Below are 14898 nucleotides of genomic sequence, written 5' to 3'. Positions count from 1 at the left end.
CAATCATCACTTAACTGTATCTCCCAATTAAAGTGCATTTTTAAGTGCAGAAAATCAAATTGAACCCTTCAAATAAATGAATCCTCAAATATCAAATGTTTTGAATCAACTAAATATGAATCCTATATCTAACCTTTCTTTCATAAAAAAATATATATCTCCAGTCATTTATGTCAAAACTGGACCTCCCAAATGGAGTTACCGTGTACCTATTTCCATCCTTAAACCACACATTTGGTTCACAAATCAAGTAATTATGTGTACAAAAGGATCTTGGGAAGTGCAATCACTTCACTGGCACATGTAAGTAAAATATGGATGCTCAATTTCCATCTTAATGCATGCAAATGCTAGACCCACACATGCAGGCATTGTAACTGGCCCTGAGCACAGCCTGTCACTTTGGCTATTGAATTTAAAGAGATATCCTGTTCCTCTGAGGATGTTGAACAACATTTAGCAGAATTGTCTCCAATTCTTTTTTTTTTCTTTTTAAGATTTTATCTATTTATTCATGAGAGACGCAGAGAGAGAGATAGAGACACAGGCAGAGGGAGAAGTAGACTCCACGCAGGGAGCTCAACGTGGGACTCAATCCCGGGTCTCCAGAACCAGGCCCTGGGCTGAAGGCAATACTAAACCACTGAGCTACCCAGGCTGCCCATTGTCTCCAATTCTATTTTTTGTTTAAATGTCTTACTTTCATTTCCAAATAAATAAATATTGAATTTTGGCATTGAAAATACTTTTATCTTTTGCCTAAGAACATCGATAGTATGTATTTCATTTTATAGCAAAACTGGCGTATTATCCATTTAGCTTCTATAATCTTTGTAGGGTTTTGGATCTTGGGGTTACTGAAGGTATGGCCTAACCTTCCTGAGACTTTCTGTCCTCATCTGAGAAATGGGACTGTATTCACGGCTGCTATGTACAGCCCAGAGCCTGTACACTGCGCAATTGAAAGATGCTTGTGCAACTGTACACAGTAGCTCAACTCTGCTAAAGTATAGGTCTAATGTTTCTAACAGAAGCTCAAAATTAGAGTGACTTGACAAACTGTAAGTTTATTGCTCCCTGGTGGACTGATTAATGTAAGCAGGTCAACACTGGTTGGACGAATTCCCAATGCCAGGGATGCAGGCTCCTCCTCTCTCACTTTTATGCCATCCCTCCGTTGTTGTCTTTATACACGTGATCCAAGGAAGTGAACTGCGAAGTCAACATTTCAGATAGCAGAATGAAGGCAGAATGGAAGAAGGAACATGGGGCAGCCCTGGTGGCTCAGTGGTTTAGCGTCGCCTTCAGCCCAGGGCCTGATCCTGGAGTCCCGGGATCGAGTCCCACGTCGGGCTCCCTGCATGGAGCCTGCTTCTCCCTCTGCCTGTGTTTCTGCCTCTCTCTCTCTCTCTATCATGAATAAATTAAAAAAAAAAAAAAAGAAGGACCATGTTGCCATCCTTGAAGCGCATATCCTAAGAGTTGCTCACATCATTTCCTCACCTGTCATAGTAGCCAGAATCCGGCCATGCAATCCTTCCTGGCTGCAAGAGAATCTGGAAAATGTGGCTATTTTAAAAGAATAGTGATGATTTGAGCATGCCCTGAAAGAGGCATGATGTCTTGAGCAATCAGTGGGGGGGAGTATATTGGTTATATTTCCTTATTTCCTGTATCCTTGATGCTCTGGCATTTGGAGCCTTTATCATGGAGACGCTACCCATCCTAGAGCTAGCTAATTCCTGGAGATGGCAAACAACTCTCCTCAGAGCGTGCCTTCCATATACAAACCAACAAATCCAGAGCCCACAGCCCCCAACCAACCCCTTTGTCAAACAAACACCAAGCTAACACCCACCCTGGATCTCCCCAGGGCCAGGTACTAGACCACTAGGGACTATCTCTCTTGCCCAGAGCCTGCAAAAACTATTCAGACTAATTCAATCCTGAAGTTACTCAGTGTACCTACCTTGTAGGTTTCTTTCCATTACTTTCCACAGGCTAAATGAAATAAATAAAACAAAATAATAAAATAAAATAAAAACTAATAATAAAGGCTCTGGGCCATGCTCTGCTTTCACCCCTCTTCTGGCTCCTGCCCATCCCTGTGGCCTTTCTCCATGTGGCCCTGTGTGGCATGCAATGCATCTATCTAGAGATCTGTGAATGAAAACTTCTTCCTTCATGATAATCATTTCCATGTTTGATGTCTTACCATAACTGATAAAAACAAATTCTGCGTGCATTTTAAGTTTAGGGAACAACTAGATGTCTCTGCCAGAAGCCTTATTATCTTCCATATACACTACACAGGGACTGTTTCAAGGATTAAGGGACTGGTGAATACTAACTTTGTAACTTTGTCCATTCTGTACAAACATAAGGGCAGATATGAAGTCCAAGAGTAAAAAAAAAAAAAAATCTTTAATAGGAGAATTTAAAATTTTTAACATTGTGTCATGCAGTTGAAATTAACAACTTTCACCTCAAACTTTTATTCTGATTTAGTCAACACTGTAAAAGGAATGACCAGGGTTGGAGATGTCAAAGATGAAATCTCATCCCAATGGTTAGGGGTGAAGGGGAAAGTAGAAACTGTACTACCCAAGTTTTAGAAACTTTCCAGAGAATCTTCATATCTTTATTTTGGTTGATGGTAATGATGATGGAAATTTTTACTATGAATTACTGAAATTTTACCTGGTTTTCCTTTTTTTCCTACATTTAATTTTTATCGTTTGGCACACAAGAAAACACAGGGGAAAGACAGACTCTTCTAATTTGTTGCCTTTAACTGTTCACAGAGAAAAAAAGATTTTTTTTTAATCCAAACTATTTGTCAGCTGTTGGACCTCAAATGCCGGCGCTTATTACAAGGAAAAACCTCCCAGCAAAAGCTATAACAAAAAAAATATAATACAAGTAATTCACATGACAAACTGGTGGTGTGGTTGACAAGCTTACTGCATAAGAGAAGGACAGGCTCAGTGTATTTGTTTACACATTCCTGGGTTTCACTCACTGAAATTCTAATTTAGTAAGTCTGTAGAAGGGCTCAGGCACCTGCGTTTTTATGAGCATCCCAAGTAAGATTTTGGTTTTTTTGTTTTTTATTTTTAAAGGTTTTATTTATTTATTCATGAGAGACACAGAGACACAGGCAGAGGGAGAAGCGGGTTCCATGCAGGGAGCCTGACGTGGGACTCGATCCCAGGACTACAGGATCACGCCCTGGGCTGAAGGCGGTGCTAAACTGCTGAGCCCCCTGGGCTGCCCCCAAGTAAGATTTTGAAAGATATATTTACATTTCTTTGGTAACACCTTTGAGATATAATTTGCATTCCATACAATGCACATTTAAAGTGAATTGTACAATTAAATGTCTTTTATCATATTCAAAGAGTTATGCACCTCCCAACACTAACATAATCCAGAGCATTTTCATTACCCCATACTCCTCAGCCCTAAGCAGCCTATTAAATCTACCTTCTGTCTCTGAAGATTTGCCCATTCTGGACATTTCATATAAGTGGAATCCTACAATATGTGGTCTTCTGTGTCTGGCTTTTTTTTTTTTTTTCCCTTAGCATAATGCTTTCAAGGCTCATCGATGTTGTGGCATGTCTTAGTAGGTCCTTCTTTTTTATTGCTGAATAATATTCCCTGTATGGATATACCATATTTCATTTATTCATCAGTTGGTAGACATATAGGTTGTTCCCACTCTTGGAACAATGCTACTATGAACGTTTATAAGCAAATTTTTATGTTGACAAATGTTTTCATTTCTCTCAGGTATATACCTAGGGGTGGAATTGCTGGGGCAAATGGGTCACTTTTAGAGAAACTACCAGACCACCATTTTCAAATGGTTTTGAATTGTGTTTTCCATTTGGCTACTGATATTGAGCATCTTTCCTGTGTTTCCTGGTTATTTGTGTATCTTCTTTGGAGAAATACCTATATATACGTTTTGATCATTTTTACAAATTAGGTTGTCTTTTTATTATTGAGTTGTAAAAGTTCATCATCTCTTCTAGATGAAAGCTCATTCTCAGATCTATGATTTGCAAAAATTGTGTCCTATTTTGTGGGTTGTCTTTTCAGTTTCCTGATGGTTTGCTTTGACACCATGAAAGTTTTTAATCGTGATGAAGTCCTATTTTTAAATTTGTTCTTCTATTGCTGGTGACTTTGGTGTCAGAGCTATAAAACACAAATTATTTTCTACAGTGGCACAAGATATACATTGAAATATACTGACCTAGTTGCAGATGGTCCTTGACTTGAACCAGTTCATTCATTTGGAGCCTGCTCTTGTGGATTTATTGAGCGCTATCCTCTGTAGGAAGATTAGCCTAAGCCATGCCCCAGTAACAAGATACTGGTTTCCATTTATTCATTCATTTAGTGGCTATCCGAATTTGTAGGCATTGTGAAAATTAGAATGAGGTGTCAGCTGTGGAAAGATAGAGTCCCTTGGTACAATTCTTGGTAAGTTGTGTCAGAGATGGAAGAAAATTTGCCCCTTGCTCCTGTCTCTTATAGACCTTGCTGGGTCAATGGCTTGACTAGCAGAGCTTGCCAACCCCTGCTCATTTGCTTGGCTGGACACTTGTATAGTACAGAGATTGCACAGCTGTACCTGGTGACCCTGGCCAATTTATTAGGTGCTTTATTTTGTTATTTCATCAAATCTTGTTAACTCTGTTGTGTAGGTGTGTGTTTTTTTTAATATTTTTAAAATTTATTCATAAGAGACACAGAGAGGCAGAGACACAGGCAGAGGGAGAAGCAGGCTCCCCACAAGGAGCCCAATGTGGGACTCAATCCCAGGACCCCGGGATCACGCCCTGAGCCCAAGGCAGATGCTCAACCACTGAGCCACCCAGGCGTCCCGTTGTGTAGGTATTGTTATCACCAGTTTGCCAGTGAGGAACTCAGGTAGGTGGGCTGGCTTGCTCAGATTCACAAAACTAGTAAGTAGCAGAACTGAGATTTGTGTCCTATGACTTCAATTCTAGAAGGCTTTCCACTCGGCCACCGTTTTGTATCCTGTTTGTCACTCAGGTTTTAAGACCTCAAAGCTTATTAAATTCCTCCATCTGAAACTGGATCAGGAGCTGCCAGACATGCCGGGAACCTATTTACCTTGCTGGAGTCTGTACTGGGATTACTACTTCCTTCCCGTTGCTTCCCTCTATCGAACACCTGGGCTTTCAATTTAGGACTTGCAGAGGCTCAGCAGTGTTTCTCTTCCCTTATTGTTGAACCATAGCCAGACCTCTTCTACCTCCTTGGAGTTGCCAAAATGCTATGGATCAGAAGAAATCCTGGAATTGGGTGTGCAATTGCCTTATCACTGGAACGCCTGGAGACTTCTTATTCAAAAGGAGATAGAAAGGTCCAGACTACGAAGCACATGCACACATGCAACTACAGAAGGGCAGCGACAGAAAGCAGGGGGCTGTGGCACGGGAGACTGGAGGACAGGCTTTCGTGATCTCTTTCTTGCTGGACGAACCTGTTTTCACCAGCAAGGTACGTATTGCTGCCTGGCTAGACAACCCACCAATATCCCTCACACTGCCTTCCACCAAGCTGTATGCCACTGGTTTTTTTGTGAAGAATTCTGTCCATTTTCTCTCTTCTCAAGGAGGAGGTGAAGGGGAGGCCCCAAGAGAAGGATTCACAGAAACTGAGGATGTTTCTGAGAAGTGGTGCTCAGCATATCTATCCAGAAAGGGAATTGATTGACTGTCCTTCTGCCTATCCCACAGGGGCAAAGGTATTTTTTTTGGTGGGGGGGGGGCAAAGGTATTTTGTGATTGGAAGGGGAGAGGGCACGGGTAGCCTGCACTCCCACTATTTGGTCTGGCGAAGACCAGGATTTGGCGTGTTTTGTGTGTTGGTTTGCTCTTTTGATTAGCTGAGCGCTGGAGCAGGAGGTGGCTGCACTACAGCTAGGGTCCCAAGAGTAGCGGGGAGGCTTGGGGCCCTCCAGCAGCAGGGGGTGCAAGCATTGCAACTGAGGCTGAGTTGAGGCAGAAGGAAGGAGGAGCACAGGTGCACCTTCTGGGGAGGAAATTGCACAGGCAGGGTGTCTGGAGAGACTCCTGGAACGGGCACATGTGTCTTCCAGGTGGACACCCGACACACCCAGGGCCTTGGCTGTCAGTCCCTGCAGTCCAGGGAAGCTTTGATGATCCCAGAAAGGGTTCCAACAGCAGCCGGTCTTGTCCCTCTCCTTCACTCTCTCTTCTGGGGCTTCTTCTTCTTCTTCTTTTTTTTTTTTTAAGATTTTATTTATTTACTCACGAGAGACACAGAGAGAGGGAGAGAGGCAGAGACACAGGCAGAGGGAGAAGCAGGCTCTACGCAGGGAGCCCGATGTGGGACTCGATCCTGGGACCCCAGGATCAGGTCCTGGGCCGAAGGCAGGCACTCAACCGCTGAGCCACCTGGGCTGCCTTCTTCTGGGGCTTCTCAGCAGAAGTGCTGTGGCCTAGGAAAGAGCGCGTACCCTCATCCCAGAGCAGCCCGCCAGACCTGCCCCCTGCAGAGGCAGCTGGGTGCAGGAGCAGCGAGAGCACAGACACCCTGCCTCCCTGGCTCAGACCCCTCGAGCCACAGGCAGAGCAGCTTTGGTGCAAGAAAAGCCTTACTCACTATATGAGGTTCATATTTCTTTCTTTCCTTTTTTTTTTTTTTTTTTTTTTTGGTCTTATTTATTTGACAGAGAGAGAGAGCAAAGGGAGAAAGAGAAGCAGGCTCCTCGCTGAGCCTGATCCCAGGACCCTAAGAGCATGACCTGGGCCAAAAGCAGCCGCTTAACCAACTGAGCCCCCAGGCGCCTGAGATTTGTATTTTCACTGATGTGAACATAAGCCTGTGTTACTGAACAGTGTACAGACAGTGCTGGGACCTTACTCTCACGGGGAGGGGGACATTGGACACAGCAGTTTGGACAGTAATTGGGAACAAAAACATTAACATCCATGTTATTATTTCTTAACCTGGAATCTGCCAAATAACTTGGTTTCAAGCAACCGGATTTTTCACTCACCTTTGCTTTTTACTGCCCCTGCCCCACTGCCTCCTAAGCGTCAGCTATTCATTAGTCCCCAGGCTCAGGCTGCCCTCCCTCAGGTTCTTCCAGAAGCCGTCCACATCTGCCACCTGTACTAGGCATACCTGGGTCCTTTTAGGAGATGATTCCCAGTTATTACCCAGACTCTGGCCTGTTCCTCCCTCTCTGCCCCCCTCCTCTCCCTGCCCCTCCAAGATGCAATCGTCTCTGTCACCGGAGGTATTCTTTCCTGTTCTATTTATAACTTCAGGTGCCATTCTCTGCTTAGGGCTAGGGTAAAATTGTGCTTTTAGATCTCAAAGTACATTGCCTCAAAGATAAGAAGTCAAGAATGTAACACCGAAGGGGTCAGATTAACAGTATTCTTGTTTGAGGCCCCCTCAGGAAAATGAATTGTTGCTGGGTATTTGGGTCCTCCAACCACAAGGGGAAAAGGGACTTTCTTGGCCTCTGGAATGGGAGCTCTGGTGGAGTCATGGGCGCTGGTCACACCTGGTGAGGATGGGTGGCCCAAGGGAGGGAGCTGCGTAGGGAGGCGGCACCTTCCTTGCCTGCTGCAGTTTGGGTTCCGCCTTCCAGTTTCTTCAGAAGGCCTTGTGGCTTGGTCCCCTTTCTTCCTTGAAATCTACCTGCCACTGCCCCTTCCCCTTCCTAAGCCTCTGTCCAGTGCACTGGCGTCTTGGGGATTCCTAAGGGTGTTGACTATGGGGGGCGAGGGGGGGTAAACCGAAGAAGAAAAGGAGAGTGGTTAAAGGGAATCAAATGAGTCATACCCTCCGCTAGTTTCCAATCAGCCTTCCCTTTGATCCTTTAAACTAATGGTCAGAATCTTAGGATCCGTCAGGTGGGAATCAGCCCACAGACCAGTTTTGCGGGGCCTATTTAATGTCTTAAGAGCAAGACGCGCTGGACCCACAGTCCCACATTCCAACTGGCTACAACTAAGTAGGACTAGGCTCTCTGGCTTCCACACTTCTTAGCATTCTCTGTGGTTTACTTCTCTGCCTACTTTACTCTTCTGTGTGGTGTCCTCACGGCCTTGGTAAAGCACTTGAGCTTCCGGTGTTTCTTGAGGCAGAGAGATGTTTTATTCCTATTTTCATTTCTATTCCGTAATGATAGTCCTCAGGACATGGGACATACTCAACAGATGTATTCATTCCACGTCTATTTTACATGTATCTGTTGAGCACTTCCAATGGGCCAGGCGCTGTGCTAAGAACTGTATGTAAAAGGGACCCTGACACGTAAGCACCCTACTTACAGAGCTTCCGTCAGTGATGGTGTGTCTGAAATAAGAGGACTTCACATTAGGTGAATTTACAAACCAGATCTGTAAGAGAGAGAAGAGGCACTGAGATTTAGATGAGGAATTTTTTTTTTAATATTGTGTTTATTTATTCATGAGAGAGAGAGAGAGAGAGAGAGAGATTGGCAGAGACACAGGCGGAGGGAGAAGCAGGCTCCATGCAGGGAGACCAATGTGGGACTAGATCCTGGGTCTCCAGGATCACGCCCTGTGCCGAAGGCAGCGCTCAACCACTGAGCCACCCAGGTGTCCCTAGATGAGGGATCCTGCTAAAGAGGCAGCCCTGGGTGTGACAAAGTAGTGGTGATTTGGCCCTGGCATGGGGGGAGCATGGCCTAAAAGGAAAAAGCCATGGCTGGATTCACACTCCTTCCTGATATCCTAGAATTTGCAGCCTTATCTTGCCCTAGCCAAGGCAGGAAACCGATCGTTGCCAGTCCTGCCATCCCAGCCAGCCAAGTGGTCATTAGAATAGTGAGAATTATAGCAGATGTGATTGGTACCCCACCTGTATCCCCTCGCCTTTATCGTTTCCATGCAGGCCGGCCCGGGTTCTCATCAAAGCCCCTGGATCTTCTAGCCCGAGAGCCTTGTCTGGCCACCAGAGCCCAGTCTGCCTGCACATGTACAGAAGTGGCAGGGGATTAACACCCCGTGGAAAAGCCATCAACCAACAAGTATATAAATAGCCCAGAAGAGATACCTCTGCGGTGCATATTCTCTATTCTTTTTGAGCATTTCCTAGTGGGAATAAGCTCCAGTTGCCTACAATGACAGGGTGCTTGAAATGCATCCTCCACTAGCCTCCTTTCCTTCCCTGTCTCATTCCTTCTTCTCTATAGATGTTTCTGGATCTTGCCCTCCTAAATGAACTACTTGCATTTGAATCCTTCTCTCAGGGCTTGCCTCTCTGGGAGCCCAAACTAAGATGATATCATGCTTTTTTGTTTTTCCTTTTAAATTTCTGTGAAAAATGCCATTGGAATTTTGATAGAGATTGCATAGAATCTATAGATAGTTTTGGGTAGTAGGGACATTTTCACCATATTAACTTTTCCAAGATATCTTTCCATTTATTTGTATCATCTTCAGTTATTTTCCTCATTGTCTTATAGTTTTAAGCACTTAGATCCTTCAATTCCCTTGGTTAAATTTATACCTAAGCTTTACTGTTTTTGATGCTACTGTACATGGGATTATTTTCTTTATTTCTTTTTCAGGTAGGTGTCACTATATAGAAATGCGATGGATATTTATATGTTGGTTTTTACTGAAACGTTAGTGAATTCCTTTATTAGGTCTAACAGTTTCTTGGTGAAGTCTTTAGGATTTTCCGCATACAAGATCATGTCATCAACAAAAAGACGATTTTTCTTCTCTTTTTCTGATTTGGATGCCTTTTATTTCTTTTTCTTGGCTAATTGGACCGGCTAGGACATCCAGTACTGTGTTGAATAAGAGTGGTGAGGGTGGGCACCTTGACCTTAGAGAAAAAGAGTCTTCAACCTTCACCACTGAATGTGATGTTAGCTCTGGGCTTATAGTACATGGCCAGCCTTTTTATCATGTTGAGCGTAGAAGGGTGATCACCTGGCCCTAAAGGATGGGGAGCATGGGGAGATGTTGATCAAAGGGTATAAACTCAGTTATAAGATGAGTAAGTTCTGGGGATCCCTGGGTTGCGCAGCGGTTTGGCGCCTGCCTTTGGCCCAGGGCGCGATCCTGGAGACCCGGGATCGAATCCCACGTCGGGCTCCCTGCATGGAGCCTGCTTCTCCCTCTGCCTATGTCTCTGCCTCTCTCTCTCTCTGTGTGTGACTATCATAAATAAATAAATTAAAAATTTAAAAAAATATGTATAAAAAAACGATAAGTTCTAGGGATCTAATGTACAGCATGTTGACAATAGTTTACAATACTGTATTATATACCTGAAAGTTGCTATGAGAGTAGAGCTTTAATGTTTTCACCAAAACAACAACAAAATGATCATTATGGAGGTAAAAGATGTGTTAATCAACCTTATTGGGGTAAACACTTCCCAGTATATACGTGTATATCATCACATTGTACACCTTCAACTCACATAATACTCTATGTTCATTATATCTCAATAAAGACGGGGGTGGTGCAGAGATAGATATTGCGTGGGGAGAGAAAGAAGTCGAAGGTAAATACTGCCAGAGAGAAAGAGACAAAAGTTCTCAAAAGAGTTGCAGAAATGGGGGATTGGAAGGGCTATTCTGCATTCGCAACTGCATTTTGGAGGGAAGCCTGTAAATTCAATACAATATTTAAAATAAATTTATTTCAGCTTTATGATGACTAAGAAAAAGAATAAGTTTCAGTGCCTTGTTCTTTTCTCTTGTTTTCTAATGCCTACATTTGATACTCATGTCCCCCAGCCAGAGACCCTAGTGTCCTTAGATCAATTTCCCTGACCTTCCTTTCTGGCTAGGATGACTTTTAATGCTTTCCTTCCACCATTCAACTTTGGTTTGATTTAACAACTCTGGAAGACCTTCGGAAACTTAAAATGAACTCTGAGTACGTGACATCTAGTGAACTATTTTTATTATGGAAAAATAAGAAACACAATTTCTTCATATGCAACATGATTAATGCCCAAATTCATTGTCAGTAGAATATGTGCATGCAAGTGATTTTCCAGTAAAGGAGATTTTGTTGAGCTATCGTTCTCCCCTGATCCATTTGTAATGAATAACGTGTTTTTAAAAGATGGCTGATTAGACCAGCCCAGGGACACACACACACACACACACACACACACACACACACAGATGCTTTTTTCCCTTTAAATTCATTAGTCATTACATAGATAAATAATAACCTTGGCTATGCCAATAAATCATATTTTTCTATAGAGATTATAAAATTCTTTAGGCTGAGAAGTAGTTCTTACCTTTTGAATAATGCCTGAATGCCTAAGGTCTAAAGCCGTACACATTGACAGTGCTCGCTAAATGCTTGTTGAATTGAACAAAGGACATAGAAATGAAGTTGAGAGCAGCCTGTTTGTGATAAATATTTGCTGAGTCTTATATTCTCCTCTCCTTTTCCCTTGATGAGCTATGGCAAATATTTAATGTCCTTTGAATTGTGGGGTTAAAATGGAATCATTCACATTTTTTTGACAGAAGCCTAAAGTCCCTGGCATTTGACTAGTCCTGCAATTTTTTTTGCTGAAAAATCTAAAAGAGAATGCCCGCATGTTCCTTCTGCACCTTATTCTGACACCGATACCGGAGTTCTCCAATCATTCTTCTATGTAGAACTTCCTTGTTTCCAGTCCTGCTTCCCACCTCACCAGAGACACTAATGATGCTGTGGTGGCTTTTTGCACCATCCATGGTGCTTTCATGAAATTTCTCATCTCTGGGTCCCATCGTGCTCTCCTTAAATAAATAGGAGCTGTAACTCACTGAACATAAACAGCAACCGTGAAAGTTTTGCCTCTTAAGAAAACCTCTGCGCTGTTGTCTGGCCCACCGCATGCGTTGTAAGATCTCTACCGCTTCCTTGTATTCAGAAACCAAGTTCTTCAGTTCATCTTGATTCAGTGAGACAAATGCTTAATAAAAAGTGACCTATATTTCTAGGGCTGGAAAAGGGGGAAAGAAAGGAGTTGGAGAAAGTGACTAAGGAAGGGAATAAGGTCGATGCTGTCTCTGATTCAGTTTAGTTGGACTGCTTCATTTATGCCTTAATCTTTTTCTTTATAAAAGTGATGGCATTTTTGATACTTTGCTCCAGACAGCTTTCCCGGGGGCGAGTGCAGATGTGCTGAGCCATTTGGCTGCCGTGTGGACCGACTCAGAGCCTCTCTTCTCCCTAATGAAGTCATCTCCTCTGGGCAGCCCAGCCTTTCCCATCACTCCATGTTGGAACTTGGCTTTGGCTTGCATAGTTCCATCGTGATGTAGATGGTCTTCCAGTTAAGTTCTGGAATAATCTGCCCAACCATGAACAGGACATTTACAGCAAAGACAAAAAAAAAAAAAAAAACTTTTCTTGAAAGAAACATTTTACTGTAACATTTTGATTTGGGGGTTGGGGAGCAGTCTCGCTCTGGGAAAAATCAAAATTTTCATGGCTTTCTTAAGATATTTGTCTGTGCTTAATTTCTCTGAGTCATTTATATACTTCAGGCTAAAGAGTAATGAGATTGTCACCCTCACTTTGCCTTTTGTAGAGTTTCTTTTATTTTTTTAAGAACGGCAACAAAGACCTCATATTACTTCTGCATTTCCTAGAAACCCAAAGAGGATTTAAAATGTTGGATAAACTATCTGTCCCTAACCTGTAGGAAAAAAAAAAAATAATGAAGCAGTTTTAGAGGTTGGCTTCCTTTTTCTAGGCACTGTGGAGACCATTAAAGGTACATTTTTTAATGACACATATTTTCACCATCCACAGAGGATATTTGCTTCACTGTGCTTAAGGTCAGTCAGATCAGGGACTTGAAATGTGAACCTGTTTTCTGAATGTGGGTGGGACTGGAACCCTGTCATCCTTAGTGCAGCAAAAGAGGATACCATGTCTAACAACACTTCACCTCATCAGGAAACAAGGAGAAGACTTGAAATGTGATCCTAACGCTCAGAAGGAGGTTTAGATGAAGATAGTGAAACTCCCTGGACACCCACCTGCCAGCTACACCTTTGTTGTCCAAGTCATTGGCTGACTGCACCCCCCCCACCCCCCGCCCCGACTTCTGCCAAGTCCTGAAGACAAGATCAAGGCAACGAAGCAAGGCACACAGCTTCTGGCTTCTGGTTTCCTGTAGACACCAGCACTGGGAATGAAGATCTTTCTTTATCTATACCTGAGACCATGGAGTTTACATACGGAACATCCCCAATACAAGGACATGATTTAAAGGGGGAATACACAGAATGAGATTTTAATTACTGTTTGACTCAGACTTGAGCGTAATGGGCAAAGTAGTTTTAGTTATAAAAGCTACACATATATGCTTTCCCATTCAAAAAGTTGTGATAATTTTTCAAACATGAGAGAATCAGAAATAACTGTCCTTCCCTTTGTCTTCTTGGAGAGAGACAGGGAGAAAGAGAGGGAGGGAGGGAGAAGGAAAAACAGAGAGAGAGACAAAGAGGGAGACGCAGAGAGACGGAGAAGCCCTCAAGGACAGTTAAATAGAAATAATACATCTGTAGAGTCTATTCTAGTCTATTCTGAATGTACCTTGTATGCTTTCCTTTTTCTTCTCTGTCTATTATAGGTAGCTGGAGGAGAAAATCTGCTTTAGAGAAAGCAAGCTGATATTCAAGGATGTCATTTCATTTTTAATTATTTGACAGTCTGCAGAAGTGTTCAATTTTCTAAATAATGTAACAAGCCAAAGTAAAGAAAAGGCACGCGGTATAAGGCTGTTCAGAATTGTCTGTGTTCCGGCTAGTGACGTCTGCCTGAGAAAGCGCCTTTGCCCTGTAGAACTGCTTGGTCAAGAAGAGTTGGGATGTCCGCGGACATTATAAAGAACTATAAACGTTAGAGGCCTAGAGAAACACATTTGGCAAGATAAAGGAAAATATCTCAGGATGTAAGTAGTCTCTGACTCTTATTTTTCATCATGTCTCATCATGTAAAGTTGGCATTATTTACAGGAGCGTTAAGTATTAACAGTTCCTTAAAAATAGATGTTAATCTGCTATCAGTTGCTTTCTCGAGCTGCCGTAGGTCTCCTTTGTAGAAATGTTTTACTTAACTGTATTCTAGAGGGAGGGCGGGGTAATGGAGAGATGATAGTAAGCTCTTCAGATTGGCAGATCTACCACTTAGAAAGTGGCCATGGGCAAGACATTTAAACGCTCTGGAACTCAACTAGGTTGACTCAGATTTAAGAATGAGAACAATCAAATACACTTCGGGTGTCCCAGAGAAAGATCTATCCTAATGCCTGGAGTATAATTTCAAAAAGGATTTTTTTTTTTTGGTTTTGAGCGAAAGATCATGAAGTTGCTATGATCATGAAGTTGCTATGAAGAGTGCTTGAAAAGACCACTGGATCCAGAGTCAAGAGTTGCATTTTGGTAACAGCTCTGCTTTTAATCGTGTGACTTTAGGAAAAATCACTTTCTGAGCTTTAGTTTGCTTATCTGCTAAATGTAAAGGTTGAAATCTGATTCTGTTCTGTGACGCTGTTTTTCTAAATATTTAATGAAATAGAGCTTCAATGTTAAGAATGGTGGTAGGGCAGCCCAGGTGGCTCAGCGGTTTAGCACTGCCTTCCACCCAGGGCCTGATCCTGGAGACCTGGGATCGAGTCCCATGTCGGGCTCCCTACGTGGAGCTTGCTTCTCCCTCTGCCTGTGTCTCTGCCTCTTTCTCTCTCTCTGTATCTCATGAATAAATAAAATCTTAAAAAAAAAAGAATGGTATAATAACTATACTAAGGATAAATACACCATCATAAAACATTTAAAAATTGACTCCTAAATCCTATAATTAATAGTTA

The sequence above is a fragment of the Canis lupus genome, chromosome 3 (assembly GCF_011100685.1).
Source record: "Canis lupus familiaris isolate Mischka breed German Shepherd chromosome 3, alternate assembly UU_Cfam_GSD_1.0, whole genome shotgun sequence".
Lineage (NCBI taxonomy): Eukaryota > Metazoa > Chordata > Mammalia > Carnivora > Canidae > Canis > Canis lupus.
This window is presented reverse-complemented; position numbering follows the sequence as displayed.